This window comes from Aethalodelphis obliquidens, unplaced genomic scaffold (assembly GCF_003676395.1).
Source record: "Aethalodelphis obliquidens isolate GAN/ISIS:26980383/991018 unplaced genomic scaffold, ASM367639v1 scaffold16, whole genome shotgun sequence".
NCBI lineage: Eukaryota > Metazoa > Chordata > Mammalia > Artiodactyla > Delphinidae > Aethalodelphis > Aethalodelphis obliquidens.
In genome coordinates this window covers 13,897,596-13,912,994 of record NW_020837960.1, presented here as the reverse complement: position 1 = coordinate 13,912,994, position 15,399 = coordinate 13,897,596, and the positions used below count along the sequence as shown (strand labels likewise).

General features: G+C 41.7%; 1 protein-coding gene across 1 annotated transcript in view; it reads left to right on the top strand.

Moving 5' to 3' along the window:
• The first annotated feature begins 247 nt into the window (after window positions 1–247).
• The window catches only part of LCP1 (lymphocyte cytosolic protein 1), a 55,032-nt gene continuing 39,880 nt past the window's right edge, over window positions 248–15,399 (top strand). The window contains exon 1 of the mRNA XM_027116250.1: window positions 248–361. The gene's annotated coding sequence lies outside the window, so the exon portion shown is untranslated. The remainder of the gene's footprint in view (window positions 362–15,399) is intronic.

The following is a 15,399-nucleotide window of genomic DNA, read 5'->3' as shown; positions in this document are numbered from 1 at the left end:
CCTTGTTATCTGAAATCAACAGGTTTAAGTAGCCCAATGCCTACAAGACAGCTAGAGGGGAAAGAAAGGGAAGGAGAGAGAAAAATGCTCATAAAGAGGAAGTGGTAAGAGGCTTCTGAATTTCAGTGTGACCTGTCAGGTGATTTTTGCAGGGGAGGGGACATGAGAAAAAAAAAAACACGTTAAGTAAAAATGTCCTTATAAAGACAAAATCTATTTCTTTCCTGCCTGATGATTTGTCATTCTAGTCACTTCCTGCCTTGTGACCACACACCCGGGGTTGACAAAGTTGTTCTGCAGATCAGAAAGAAGGGAGTTTCTGGTCACGTACCAGTACCACTGAGAACAGTTTTGCTACCAGGTAAATTTCCTTTGTCTTTTTGTCATTTCTAAGTGTTTATGATGTTTTGCTTGTTGGGCGGCTCTGGTTCTGTGGATTGTGGATTTTGCCCCCAGGGGACTAGAGATCTGAGCACCTGTCGCCCTTGTCCGCTATGAGCCAGGGCACCGTTTAACTGCCCAGCAAAGCTCCAGCCACATCTCGTGGCCGCCCAGAGTGGGACCCTCCCCTCCGCTCTCTGGGGTGGCTTCTTCTCCAATTATATGCAGTTATCACCCCCCCCCAAAAACTATGATGTTTGCTTCCTTTTTAAACCAAACCGTGTTCTGATTTATTTCTATTGCTTTATTTCTGGGAGGCTATTTACTGTGATTTGATCTACTTTCAAATGTTCTCAGGAAAGTGGACATTGATCGTTTAGATGCTGTTGCGCGTTGGCCTAATGGGGATAGTTTAACTTTAGCTCCTGTGGTTCTGTTTTTCTAAAAAACTCCTTTACAGTACTTTAGAGGATGTGCTAACATCTTGAGTCATATGTTACTGAGTGTGCTACTGGTTATTTGAGTGATTTTGGGTACCGCTGGTTTTCAATGGGTGTGCTTAATAACCACATGGAATTAGAGGCTGCCTCTTCTCCATTTATTCTCTAAAAATAAAAGCAATTTGTGTTGCTTAATTGTACTGTTTTGTAGAATTGTCTGAACTATTTGGTATCCCTGTGATCATACAAATGACCATTAATTATGGAAGAAAGGCTTCAGTCTATAATAGAAATTCTTATAAAGTTGATATGGGATATTTATTCTAGAAACTTTATGGAAACATAGACTTTGAAACTTGTAGCATCAGCCTTTATTAATTACCATTATTCAACAATATTTAGTACCATTGACAGATGATAAACATAAAAGCCATCCGGACTGCAAATGGATTCATTTATCCACACACTTATCAAAACCCAATTTTTCTTAATCAAGTATAGCAACTTGTTTTATAAAATTACCTCCTCAGGACAACTTAAAAAAAAAAAAACTGTCGTTAAACGAAGGTGATTTATCCACACGTCTTGATTTTGAATTTACATAATTTATCATAATTGGTTTCTAGTAAATAAAATGGTTTAAAGAACATCTACACAGGCAAATTTCAATGGAGTTAACTGCTTACCTATAAATGTGAATTTCTGAAGTTGTAAAATGTGATCGTCAATATTGCTTGACGCATCTCACCTGAATAGGTTTTTTTGTTTTTGTTTTTTTTTTGCGGTATGCGGGCCTCTCACTGTTGTGGCCTTTCCCGTTGCGGAGCACAGGCTCCGGACGCGCAGGCTCAGCGGCCATGGCTCACGGGCCCAGCCGCTCCGCGGCACGTGGGATCCTCCCGGACTGGGGCACGAACCCATGTCCCCTGCATCGGCAGGCGGACTCTCAACCACTGCGCCACCAGGGAAGCCCCCTGAATAGTTTTAAACTAGCAAAAATGTGGAGCTGAGGGAGAAGGACTTGGACCCCTAAAAATAACAGATTAAAACTATGCTATGTCTTATTTTAAGTAAAAATATTAATGAGAATAAAATGAATTAGGATGCAAAGGTATGTCAGTATTTTCCTTACATCGGGAGGAAATAAAAATGGAATCAAGTTTAGATTGTTAAAGCATCAACCTGATACCCATTTCTCTTCATTCTTGTTCACTCCCAGCAACCTCAGGGAAGAAACTTCTGGGTCTTGCCTTTTGAACAAGCACTGCTGAGGTGGGACATTTCATTAGCTATCCCAGGGATACTTTCTTTTGTCACATTTGAAATTTTGTCTCCTTCATAAATTGTGCCTTGAAACAATCGGTAATTTGGGAAACAATTTCCGTGTTTTAACACCATTTCTAATTCTTTTGCTGAACGCTTTGGGGAATGGGAGGCCACAAAGTAACTTTCTCATTCAAATGTATCTATTTAAATTAGGACAGAACAAGTAGTAATACCACTTAATATTGATACGTACTTACTATGGAAGCCACTCTTCATGCATGACCTCATTTAATCCTCCCAACTACTTTTAGAGATGAGGAACGGGCTTAGATGGTTGAAGGACACGGCCCAAGGTCACAGGGTGAGGGGCAAGGGCGGTAGGTAGCCAGGATTTCTGGCTCCATTCTGCCTCTCTGTAAGCGTCCGTCTATTCCAGAGCCTATCTTCCCCACCAGCATCTTTTTCCCAGATGTACCCCGTTATAGGCTTTTCGTTCTGAAGCTGACTGAAGAGATCTTAGCATTCATGATTTGAAGAGAGAAAGAAAGAGGACAACAGTTTGCAATAAACCCAGAAACTTTTTCATAAATAAGAGGTATCACTGTGGGTTTCATATAATAAGAGAATGAAGTGTTTTCTTTTAAGTAATGCATAATTTTACTCAAGAATTGTGTGCCTTCACAAACCTGCCTCAGCCACTTTCCCAACCTTATTTCTTGTCACTTCCTTCTGCTCTAGCTGCCACCTCCCACCTCTCCCCCTCCTCCCTCCACTTACCCACATGCCAAGTGCACAAGTCCACAAACCACCAGAAAGTTCCATGCTCTTTCACTCCTTTTCACTCCAACTGCCTTTCCAAGTGCTTTCTTCTTTATCTGTGAAACTTCTGGTCACTTTTTAAGGCTTATTTCAAGAAACCTGTCCTTTTGCAGGGCTTTCCTACTGGTTCTTGCCTCCACCGATTCTTCTGTGTGTGTTTGTTTAATGCTTTGAGTTTAGAGTAAGTAGAGCAGTAATCATATTGCTTTCCTTTCAAGTCCTTAATTTGCTGACAGCCTGAGCTCCTTCTCTGTCTCTCCTGGCAGGTAGTAGGTGCTCGTGATATTTGTGGAATTTTTTCTCAGTTCCTTAGATACGCATAGAAGTCTTTTTTTAATTTCACTTGTTAACCTAATATTTACTGAGTTCCCCCAGTGACTGCTATGAACGGAGATATAACACCATTACAGTATTTTGCTTTCTAACATGCTTCCTTTTTGTCAAAGCACTATTCTTCATTTTAGTCTCAAAGCACTAAATAGACATTGACTTCAAGGCATTTAAGGAATTGTCCAGTGACCACAGGCAAAATTAATCTTATTATTTTAGTTTAAATACATTAATTGAGCTAAAACTTAGCTACCCTTACCAAAATTATGTACCTGATAATAAGCATATTGGATGACCAAGAGCACAGGAACAGATACCATTAACTTTTATTTATTCATTTTGCACTCTTCTCAGAAAATTCTCAAGTCAACGTCTCCTTGTTACCAAAAAAGTGAAGGCTCCTCTGCGTATATGGGGGAGATGGCAAATGAACTCTAAAATCAGGTTAGGTAAAATAAAAATAAGAACTTTTCTCCTAAGGTTATATTTATGAAGAGTCAAAAATTTATAAAGTAAAATTATAAAGTCTGATGACTGTATGACTAATAGATTTTATAGCAAAGTGACATTATTTAGATTCATGTAATTGTCTCCTTAGGATATTTTTTGTTTGCTAGTTTTCCAACTCACAGATATCATCAAATGAAATGATTCTATTCCATCTGCGTATGAACCCTGCAGAAATAAAAATTAGAGTCCACCAAAATATAAAACTAATCAGTGTCAGCAGACTCCAGGAGTTTCAAGTTTCCCTATTTTACCAGATGGCAATGCACTTCTTAAAAGAGTTCATGTTTCACATTGTTTTCATTTTGAAGTATAAGAAGTTACCACCCAATCAGATATTCATCTTCTAGGAGCATCTCCCTACAGCTGCTGTGACCACTGGGCTCCCCAGATGGCAATTCCCCATTGCTTTCCTCAGTTGCCTCCTGATTGAACTTCCTTATGCTGTTGACTGTTCCCGTTGTTTTGTTTGTCAATTTCAGTCATTACATCAGTTTTCCCAGCAATTTCATAGTCACTCCATCTTGTAAGATACTGTAAGCAGCAGATGGGGAACAAAGAATTTCCATTCATCATCCTAATAATGACAGCTTAGCCTTCTATACTACTGTTTTGGATTGAGTGTTTTTCTAAGTGTTTTGGCCGTATTAATGCATTGAGTCATCACAACAATCCTGTGAGGTAGGTATTGGTGTTATCTTCATGTTGGAAGGCAAGTTAATCCATTCAAGTATTTCATTACTTTAATTTTCTACAATTGAATTAATTTTATATTAACTACTGAATTCCAGGGGAAACCTCCTGGCATAAACAGGCAGCAGGCCATGGTGCTTATTTGTACCTAGACCTTGAGTTGCACGCAGATAATAATAATTTATCCTAAATAAATGCATCTGTATCATTAATTGCTTTTATTAAAGACTATTCTTTGTCAACATCATCATCATCAGTATTTACTCAGCTCCTCTGCTCTTGACTATTTGGTTTTTACCAACTTATAGACCTGTGTATAGGTCACAAAACATGATCTCTACCCTCAAAACTTTGAAAAGTTCTCAGTCATAGAAGATTAGAATACTTGAGTCAAGTGGCATTCCCATTTTCTAACTGTTGTGATTGATAGACATGAATAAATTAAACAATTTAGTATTTATACCCAAGCACACATATCTATAATTACATAGTAATGGCCAAATATAAGTGTCCTAAAAAATGTGAAAGAATGAAAGATTGTTTTAATTGTGAGCTGAAGAATAGAGGTAAAAAGCGACCCACTTACTGAGTTAAAATAAGTTTTGCTCAACTTCAGAGCCACGCCTGCCTCAGCCCCACCTTAAGTTATAAGGAGGCTTGTTTCTCAAATAGGGTCAGTTGTTTTTTCTGGCAGAAGGAAAAGCTAAGATACTAAATTGAGGAACTTGCGAAGAAAGCCACAGTTTTGTGGTTGCAGCATTGATTCTTGTTTTAGTCTAGCACCAGTTCCACGGACAGATGGACACACTTGCATGCTCTCTCCATCTCTTTGTCTTTCTGTGTGTCTCCCTCTCTCTCTCTCTCTCTTTCTCTCTCCCTCTCTCCCCCCACCTCTCTGTCTCTCTCTTTCACACACACACACACACACACACACACACACACACACACACACACACACACACACACAGTGACACACACACACATCCTCTCGACTGGCTGAGCTAAAATGGAAAAGAGATTACATTCTCCACAGGCAGAAAAGCCAAGATGTCAAATTTGGCCGGCAAATTAATGCGGCGTGTGAATTGCAGTCTCTAAGATCATTTCTTTTCCCTTTTTCTCTGGTTGCACTTTCAAGAGGGAAGTGAATGAATGGACTAATTACTTTACAATTAAATAATACCCTACATTTTGATTCCTCAGTCTGGTAGTTGTCTCCAGGTTTATCCAAACTGTGTATCTGAATGAATGAAGTAAAGAGGCGCACAAGTGCATCTGTATAAAATTTGCATCCTCTGCCTTTTCGCCGTTCCTCAGGCAAAGTTTAGAATTAGAACTGCATCTTTGTTAACCTCAGGTGTCACATTTTAAAATGTGGATCCTTGATGTCATTGGCTCACATTACCTTCACCAGGAGGCCATGTGATTAAGAAAGAAGAGTGGAAAATACATTCCTTATGGAGAAAGCTACATAATAGATGCAAAGAGAAAGTAAGAAAAAATGAGGAACGTGTATGCAGTTTTGCATTATTGAACCCCTTTTTCTTCATCTCAAAGATGTAAGTGGGGCTTCCCTGGTGGCGCAGTAGTTGAGAGTCCGCCTGCAGATGCAGGGGACACGGGTGCGTGCCCCGGTCCGGGAAGATGCCACATGCCGCGGAGCGGCTGGGCCCGTGAGCCATGGCCGCTGAGCCTGTGTGTCCGGAGCCTGTGCTCCGCAACGGGAGAGGCCACAGCAGTGAGAGGCCCGCGTACCGCAAAAAAAAGAAGATGTAAATGAACTTTCCCTTCATTTCCAATGCTTTATAACATTAATTTTCTTTTCCCTTTGGAAAGATGGAATATCATGGGCACCTTTGATGACTTTTTTCAGATTTTTTTCCTTCCCTCATTGTCTTACAAGTTGAGATTTTTCATCAAAATATCCCTGATGCTCTGTTTCTTTCCTGTGACCACAGAGGAAGACAGTTGGGACTCTTAATCTGTCTGGTGATTGAATATAATATATATAATGTAAAATGTATTAAATATCATATATAATGTCAGTTTTTAGAGCTTGTGAGTCTGAGTGTCTGCAGTTTCTGTACATGAGACAAACAGGTCTGGTCTAAAGAAAAGAGCAAATTTGGAGGCAAATTTGGTTTCCTTTTCTAGCCTTTTACTAATTGTGGAGCCCAAGCAAGTGTCTTAAGCCCCCTGACGCTCAGTCCCCTCATCTCTGAAATAGGGAAAAGTACTGTCTATCCGCTGGGTCTGCTCCTGGGTCCATCTCCCCTTCCGTTTCCCCATTTCATCAGTCTGTGTGTGTATCTCCCTCTGCTCTGCTCACCATCGCTGCTGACTTACTGAGCCCTCGCTATTTGCTAGGCATTGTGCTAAGCTCTTGACGTATATTTGCTCTTATATTTCCACACAAAAGCTGCCTGGGGTTGATGTTCTCATCTTCTTAGAACAGATGATCAAACTGAGGTTCAGGGAGGCTGAAGTCCAAGGTTACAGAGCTCGTCAGAGCCGAGATTCACGCCTTGCCGCTTTTCCATTTTAATATTCACAGTTTCTTAAACATGTAAACCATGTCTGTTTTCATTGCATTGTATTTTCTAACCTGGTCCACTGGCTACTTTCTAATAAGTCTAAATATTCCTTTCTGTGGTTGAATATTCAATGATTAGTCCTAATTTTCCGTCAGGCGGAGATCCCAACTCTGCCTTTGATGGGTCCGCTGCTATACCAAACAAATAAACGCTGGAGGATATTATGGTACAGAGTTCTTAAGGGTTATGAAGCGTTTACGCTATTTAGTTATTTAAAATTTTGACAAAAGAAATGTCATAGCATATCCCATTAGTAAATTGGTATTGGTAAATATTTGCCCACCAAACTGTGGCTTCCAAGAAAGTGTAGATAAATCTAGTCTATCAAATGAATACAAATTCCTGCCTCAGTTTATCTGTAACTGCTTGTTTTGTTCTTTTTTTTTTTAATGAGAATGAGCTGGTCCTTAGAAATTCTAAAAGAACTACCCCAAGGAGCCCATAGAAAATGAGGTCACATTATTGAGAGTAAAGAGAAGCTTCTGTTGTCATTGCTGGTATACAGATGTCAGCTGCATGTTGTCTTGGTGTCTTTCCATCAGCTCAAACCACAGCAGAGAAAGTGCCTGGAGAATTCCGGAGTGGGTAAGAGATAGAGGCAGAGAAGTGGCCAACAGACTCAGTCCCCAGGCACTGGTGTACCTGAGAGGGAGGAGAGACATAGCCCAATGGTCTTCATCACAGATGCCCAAGATCCTTTTTCATTTCATGTCTCACAATGGATGTGCGGGCTTTTCTTAAGATTGCTGTACATTTTCCCACTCTGGCCACACTTCCTCAACTGTCAGAAGGTACTTTCCACGATAAGTATTTCAGGCAAGACTAAGCCCAGAGCCCCTTGACCGCTCAGCATGAGATCAGCCAATACCGATGCTGTTGGCTTCTGGCTGGTATCATCTTCTAATTCCGCAACTGCTTTTGAAACTGCCTTCAAGGACTCTGGAGGAGAGATGTGGTACAAGCGCCAGAGCAACCAAGCTAAGATCATTTGAAGATAAAGCGTAGGTGTGAAATCTAGATTTACACCTGTCCACACATGTGACATACATACAATTAAGTGTGAATTTTAGACAGCGACTCTAGATAATATTTCATATAGTTTATAGTGGAAATTGGGTTTGTTCCCCAAGATAATTTTGTAAAAGTTCTGTTTTTTTTCATTTTCTCCTTCCTTCCTTCTTCCCTCCCTCCCTCCCTCCCTCCTTCCCTTCCTTCCTTCCTTCGCCAAGCACTATTGTATACAATTTAAACACTTTATCTAATTTCATTCTAACACAACGCTTATGGAGCGAGCACCGTGATTGCATTATTAATATCCCCTTTGTACATATGAAGAACCTGAGGCTCAGAAATTTTAAGTAACGTGTATTCAAGCACACAGCAAGAAACGGTTGCATCAGAAAATCCAGCATCTTTTCGCCGTGCCTTGTCGCTTCCTAGTTCATTCTTTTTTATGTATATAGCAAGCTTAATTTCATGAAGGAAGATAAGATCGTTAACGTACAGATGAGGTTTGTGAGACGCCGATGATGCCTTTTCACAGCTGCTTAGACTGGGAGAAAGTGGGTCGTGTTCTAGCACAGGTGAAGCTGTAAACTAAGCCCGTGCTGTTCTTAAAACGAGTGGAAGAAACTCCTCCCCTCATTCCCTCCATCCACATATTGAAGATGTGAAGTACATTTCATGGACGGTGCATCTCAGGGATTTTTTTTAACCTTTAAGTTGTTTAAATGTTCATTGACTTGTGTTTTTCCCGTACTTTGGTTACACCAAACTAAGCTTCCGGAGGCTCTACTCGTCTTTTCTGACGAGTCACTGACTCACTTTGAGACTTTGGGGAACAACTTCACTTTTCAGAACCCCCATTTTCCCGTTTTCTCGCGCGGCAGGGCCATAATGTCTGAGGCTTCCCCAATTCAGAGCAATGTAACCCTGGGCCAGTTACTTAAATCTCAGTTCCCTCATCTATAAAGAGGAAATCGTCATAATGCCCCATAGAGTTGTGGTGGAATTAAATGTGGTAACGCCTATAAAACATTCAGCACTGGGTAACCACTCAGTAAACATTAGTTCATCTTCCATTTGTCCTTTAGCTATTATTTTCTCTGGCTCCAACATAGATAAACTTCCTGTGGAGAGAATATGGGTTCATCATTCTACATGAATAAGGAAAAGACTGACCTTGAAGCTCTCTCCTCTTCATCTGTGGAAACCCAGGTCACATGTCGCTTCTCCCTGGGGCACCACGCGTGGCTCCCCAGGGGAGAGCTGTTTTCCCCATTCCTGTGGATCTAAAAAGTCCCCCAGTATTCTAGTGCCGGGTGTCTCTCTCCCCTACTAAACAGGCCAGGACCACATCTTATGTCTGCGTCGCCAGCATCTAACCCACGACCTAACGTAGAGTAGGTATTTACTTGGCAGGTGTTTAGTGAAAGAAGAAACGTACAAATAAATATATGAATCCGCCTAGTGGTGGACACTTAGAATTACCGGAGGATGAATTTCATCGTCCAGATAATGATATGCAAATTACATTCAAGTGAACTCTAACACCCATTCCTAATTCTTTCCTGTGTGTTCCTGGTACATTGAGTTTGTGCATCTCAGCTGATTTTACCCTCCTTTCCGTCCTGCTCTGTCTGCACACCACGGCCCCTTTCCTCCCAGCAGGACTCAGCTCCAAGTCGGACACTGTACACTTAGGTAGAGAGACCTGAGCATCAGCTGCGGCCAGCAGGGTTTACAGAAACTGCCCGGCCCCAGGTTTTGTTACCTCAGCCAGAACCCTCTGGTGGCTGGAGGGTGGGGACCAGGGGGCATCCCCAGCCTAGTTCAGAGACTGCCAAGGGACACTTGCAAAGTCATCTTTCCTGCAAAGTGGTTTCGTATAAACTTGACGCATCCACTTGCCTTGTTCTGTTGTTTGTATATTTCAGTGGGAGGGATATGATAAGTATGTACACAAGAATATTATTGTTAAACTCCTCAAAGAAGGTGATAGTAGACTTCTTTTTTTTCGTGTTTTTTTTATTGTGGTAAAAGTCGCATAATATAAAACATACTATTTTAACCATATTTAACTCTACAGTTCAGTGGCACTAAGTACATTCACATTGTTGTGCAACTGTCACCATCATCCATCTGCCGAATTTTTCACCTTCCTAAACTGAAACTCTGGCCCCTTTAAACACTAACTCCCCATTCCCCCCACCCCCTGGCCCTTGGCATCTACCAATGTACTTTCTGACTCTATATGAATTTGACTATTCTAGGTACCTCGTATAAGTGGAATCAAACAGTATTTGTCTGCACCTAAGGTATATTGGAATGCACTTTTAAGGTTAACTTAATATATGTCCTGCAAACAGATTGTACCTTCTTTTTTTCCCCCCTGTGCTATACAGTAGGCCCTCACCAGCCGTCTACTTCATACATAGTAGTGTACATGCGTCGATCCCAGTCTCCCAGTCCATCCTACCCGCCCTCCCACCCTGGTGTCCATACGTTCGTTCTCGATAGTGGACTTCTTAAGCCCTGTATACCGTTTGTTTATGGGTTTGTTTGTTCATGGCTACAACTGATTTCCTACGTACTTATACTGCGTGCCAGCCAGGAGGCAGTGCTGTGAGATGATCTCATATAGTTTGTGATCTCATAATCTGCTGGAAGAAATGGAGATGTGGACATGGGGGTCTGAACCAGAGCTCAGAGGAGGAAAGACTCCCAGAGCCCCACCCAACCAACAGAGGACAGAATGTCTGAAACCTTGCTGATCTCAGAACTCTAAGGGTATCATTTGCATATTCATCGATAAATTTGGTGTTTTGTCTTAAGAACATTGTGCCTCAGTGTGAGTTATTTTAATGTGGTTTGCTTTTTGGTTGCTAAGAAATATCAGAGGTCCTTCCTGCAAAGTTAAAAATGAATGTACAGATGAATACAGAGGACGTTCACCTTGCCTCGGTCATTGTAACCCTGAAGGTGCCAATAGGATATGTATGTAGTATTGGGCACGTGTTGTTTGTAGCCCAGACCTGGATGCTGCCTGCTCAATACCTAGATTAAGTTCTCCTTCACGTGTAGGAAATATACATGAAATTATATTCATAAGATATTTGAAATCATGGGGGAATTATACTTTACCATATGTTGAGCAGGTCTTATTTAAAGAACAACATTCCCTCTTAGGTTTGAGAACTTATTATAAAGGAAAGAGGAGAAATAAGGAGCCTTGGACTCCAGTCCCAATGAGCTCGGTGACATTGGTCACATCCATTAACCTGGGTGTTATTTCACTCCTCTGTGACAGGAAGAGAGTGGCCAGATAGAAAATCTGGTGCCTTTACCTCTACATTCTGTGACTCTGTTTTTATTGTGTTATCATTTAAGGAACTTGACATAGATGCAGAAGATAGCAAAGGAAACCATTAAAGATTTGGAGAAAGCCTCCCAAAGCAGGTTAAAAGAATTTTTTTGAAGGCCCAGTGGCTGTCACCAACGCACGTGACAGAATTTTTATGAATTGAGCAGCTTCTGTAATTCCCTCTGAGAATAGCCCAAGAGAGGGAGCTTTAATCGTATCAGAAAAGATTTAGGTTACAGGGTTGGGATATGAGACACCAGAGAGGTTGTAGGGTTTCCTTATTTGGATATTTTTGAGAAAATAGTAGATGGCTCTCTTTCTGGGGCAGTTTGCATGCAGTCTTGCCTAGAAACTAGGAGCGAACTGGAGCAGCGGGACTTAAGATGTACGCAGTGACATCCCAGAAAGCTGATCTCACGTGCCGTTCTGGAAACTTCCCTGCTCTGCGCTGAGCAGTCAAGCAGCTGAGCAGTGGGCATCTGCCTTGGTCAGTGAGGAGAATGCATGAGGACAGAGCTTTGCCTGCTGCTGAGGTAAGAGCAGGTGGGGCTGGGAGATGCTGGGTCCACTTCTGAGGAGGTATCTCCCCAGAAGCTGCTTCAGGCCATGGTCACAGCTCCTGATGGCCCCTGACCCTATTTCTAGGCTCATTTGAAATACACCTTACCCTGGCTCTAACTTGTACATACACTTGTCAGCTAGTGAACAGACTTTTGGAACTTTTAACGTGGAAGGGACTTCATCTCTCAATTTACAGATGAGGAAACTGAGGCCCAGAGCGGCTAAGTGGAGTCTGACGTTACATAGACAGGTAGCATCCTGGGTCTCCCGACCCCCAGGCTCTCTCTTCTGCCCCCTGCTCGTTATTTTATTCTGATTTCCTTGGAGATGTCCATGTGTATAAATGATCTGATTACTTGTATTGCATGGGCTGATTGAGTTGTTTGATATTTTATTTTTTGAAAAGCTTCTGTGCTAATATCTTACTCTTATCTGATCTCTTCCCTGCCCCTCCTCCCACCACTGCCCTGTGTTTAGCCTTTCCACCTGTTCATATTTGATCTTCAGAACCTCTTTACTCTATAACCATTTTGCAGTAAGTGAGCTGTAATCTCTGTGTTGCATTTGAAACTTGATGTTTAACGGTGGGTGTCATGAAGCCCCAGTCTTCGTGGCCCCCTTGCTTGTAGCCCAGCAACCAGGGCAGTGCTTTGCACTTAGACTTCTAGGTGGAGTGAATGAATGAATGAATGACGTCTGATATTGAGGTAATGGTGTCACAGTGGATAATCAACTGGCCATAATAATATTCAGCTTTTTCAAAAGATTATTTTCCAATAATCTTTGGGGTCCCCTGAGCTTTCAGTAGGGGAGGTCTGGATCTTAAGTCCTTGTGGCTGCATGTGAAATGAAGGGTCTAGACATGAATGCCAGGAGTATCACTGTACAGCCCAGGGAAGGAGAGAGAGGCCAAGGCAATGAGGGTCTCCCCAACCCCAGCCTGGAGCATCCCCTTTGCTTGCAAGAGGTTTGCTCTGTGTCCCTTCCTTAATGGGGTTGGACAGCTTGGTAGAAAACAGACATCGGGGGGTGCTGGGGGAGAAAGCAGGGAGCTGGACACTCCTTAGTTGGGGACAGAGTAGGGCTCTGTGTGCCATGCTAATACAGCTTCAGAAGCCCCTCAACTGAGTGATCAAACCACAGAGACCCCCAGAGAAACATCAGGTTTGGAGTAATCAGTGCTGCTGGCTTCCTTGAGGGGGTGTTTTCATCCCCTGAGATAGACAGCAAACTGCTGAGCCTGTGCTGGGAATAGCCTTCTAAGAGTGCAGAGAGAAGAATTCTCCCCTCTGCAGCAGCCTTGGGAGAATCAGTGTATCTGCAGGGAGAGAAAAGACAATCTCAAAGAGATTTTGACTTGACAAAAGAGTTCATAAGAGCCCCCTTAAGTGGCCATCTGTATTTGAGGACATTTATAATTATTTGGTTCTTAAAAACAAAGGCACTTTTAAAATACATTTTGAGAATCGTCCCTTGTGTGAAAGTTTGGAATATCTGTATCCACAGAGAAATTGTATCCCCAGCATGCATAGTAAGCTATCACCACCACCACCCCGCCTCTGCACAGTGTTCTACTTTGTAAAAGAAAGCGGACAGAATTAACTGAAAGCAAAACTCCTTCCTTATCTAACTGTAGTATGATAGCTTTTAAAAAACATTTATGGGGATTTTATTTGGCTTCGGAATCCTAAGTATTTTATGTTTCACTTCTTTAATCATCAGAGTCTAACGCTAAAGATTACGGGATTCATGATGTTCCAGGTGACACGTTGTTTTGGGTTACTCACTACTCAGTGAGGTGTTCGGAAGTTGTACAATTTTCCCCTGGATACGTACTGAACTTATGAGGTAAAGGTGGGAATTTGGGTCCTGAGTTTCCAGTTTTACTTTCCCCACTGTGTCAAGTTGCAGGAAAAGTAGGGCACATTCAAAATAGTCCCTTGGCAATGTGATGCCATGTTACAGATGCCACTCTGATCCTAGCAGTTATATAATTGGGTGTCAATCTATCGAATCAAAATACCAGCCCACACAGTGTTACCTCCTTTCAGAAATGATGCCAGTTCAGGAGCCATTTCATTTTGCCGGGTCACCTTTTATCAACCTGTCTACTTCTTTTCATTATCAGTTAGGAAACTCCTCAGAGAAAATTCAGCTTACATTTATACATTTATTTCAAAGAACGCATTTCCTTCTGTAAATTCTACAGCACTGTGTTCTATAGTAAACTCCTGCAGATTGTTTCTACATTCAGATTTCAGGGGACTTGAGTCAGGTACTTTTATTATAAGAAGTCATTCTCAGAAATTCTCTTTCACTACCCATCTGGAAAATACCAGCCTCCTTGAAACAGAGACTCAGAACTGGCTGACCTAAAGGAATGGACAGGTTTGGTGGCTTTTGCAGTTGGTGGTTATCTGATTTTCTTATGACTTTAAAAATAATCTTATTAAAAAGAACAACTGGTACTTTCTTTGGCCAAATGTCCTGGGATTTTATAATCATTGATTTAATAAATGTAAGTGCTTACAGAGAAACTAGCCAGACGTGACTTAGATGAATGATTTGAGATGTGTCTTCTTAGATTCATGACTTGGGCAGTGATTCAGAAATGGGGTTCCAAAATTCACCACTGATTTGCAAAAAACCTTAAGATGGTTCTTGGAAAGTCATAGTTAGATGATACAGTCATTGAAAAGGGCCGCACTTACTGCAGAAGCAGTAGAGCAGAGCCCAAGAAACTGCTCACTCATGCCCTGAAAGGGACATGCCTTCCTCAGCCACTTCTTTTAAGCTCCAAATGGGAGTATCCAAAAGCCACAGCCCATCCCATTACTGCAGTGACCTCTCTAGAGTCAGCTGCCAATATGGTGCCGGTAATTTGCAAACAAACCCTTGTCAATTCTCCTTAAGGATCTTAGTCATATTATAACCCAAACCATCAAACATGCGTGAATTAAAGTGGGTGTTTTTTTCAGGTAAACATATTAATAGACTGTGTAAAGTACCTAATATTTGATTCTCGCCCCAGCCATGTCCTTCTTAGAAATGGTCTGATCCACGTGTTTTTCCATCAGTTACCTCCTCTCCCTGCTTCTCTGCTTTGTGAAAATGCTGTCATTTGCACATTCAGTTCAATTAGTTAAAGAGTCTGTTCTCAGTTCTGGATCTTAATGGCCCTGTGAATGGTCAGTCCATCCTTTTCCCACTCTGCTCTTTCAGCTCTGCATTTACAAACCCTAGCCTGGCAGTGCTTTGAGGACTTGTACATAGACAAAGCATTTCATCTCATTGGACCTTAAATCTCTTTATTTATAAAATGAGGGAGTTGTACTAAATTATTTCTTAGCTTGCTCTGTCTCTAAAAGTTGGGTTGTGTCTCCAGGACTTACAGCTCACTCTGATGGTAAAAGAGATTCTCTCTCCATATCTATTTGTGTTTGGG